The following is an 836-nucleotide window of genomic DNA, read 5'->3' as shown; positions in this document are numbered from 1 at the left end:
GAATGCTAGAGGTCAGCCCGGAGACCAAATGGACTCGCTAGAAAGCAGCAGAAGCAGGCCAGGAGACCAAGAGGACTCGTTATGAACCCTAGAGGTCAGCCCGGAGACCAAATGGACTCGCTAGAAAGCAGCAGAAGCAGGCCAGGAGACCAAGAGGACTCGTTATGAACCCTAGAGGTCAGCCCGGAGACCAAGAGGACTCGCTAGAAAGCAGCAGAAGCAGGCCAGGAGACCAACAGGACTCGTTATGAACCCTAGAGGTCAGCCCGGAGACCAAGAGGACTCGCTACAAAGCAGCAGAAGCAGGCCAGGAGACCAACAGGACTCGTCATGAACCCTAGAGGTCAGCCCGGAGACCAAGAGGACTCGCTACAAAGCAGCCGAAGCAGGCCAGGAGACCAACAGGACTCGTTATGAACCCTAGAGGTCAGCCCGGAGACCAAGAGGACTCGCTACAAAGCTGCGGAAGCAGGCCAGGAGACCAACAGGACTCGTTATGAGCCTTAGAGGTCAGACCGGAGACCAAGAGGACTCGTTATGAGCCCTAGAGGTCAGCCAGGAGACCAAGAGGACTCGCTACAAAGCAGCCGAAGCAGGCCAGGAGACCAACAGGATTCGTCATGAAGCCTAGAGGTCAGCCCGGAGACCAAGAGGACTTGCTACAAAGCAGTGGAAGCAGGATGGGAGGCCAACAGGATTCGTTATGAACTTTAGAGGTCAGCCCAGAGACCAAGAGGACTCGTTATGAACCCTAGAGGTCAGCCCGGAGACCAAGAGGACTCGTTATGAACCCTAGAGGTCAGCCCGGAGACCAACAGGATTCGTTATGAACCCTA

This window comes from Poecilia latipinna, unplaced genomic scaffold, assembly GCF_001443285.1.
Source record: "Poecilia latipinna isolate Pla-1442-1.1 unplaced genomic scaffold, P_latipinna-1.0 Scaffold355, whole genome shotgun sequence".
In the NCBI taxonomy this organism is placed as follows: domain Eukaryota; kingdom Metazoa; phylum Chordata; class Actinopteri; order Cyprinodontiformes; family Poeciliidae; genus Poecilia; species Poecilia latipinna.
Note: the sequence above shows the minus strand (reverse complement) of the source record.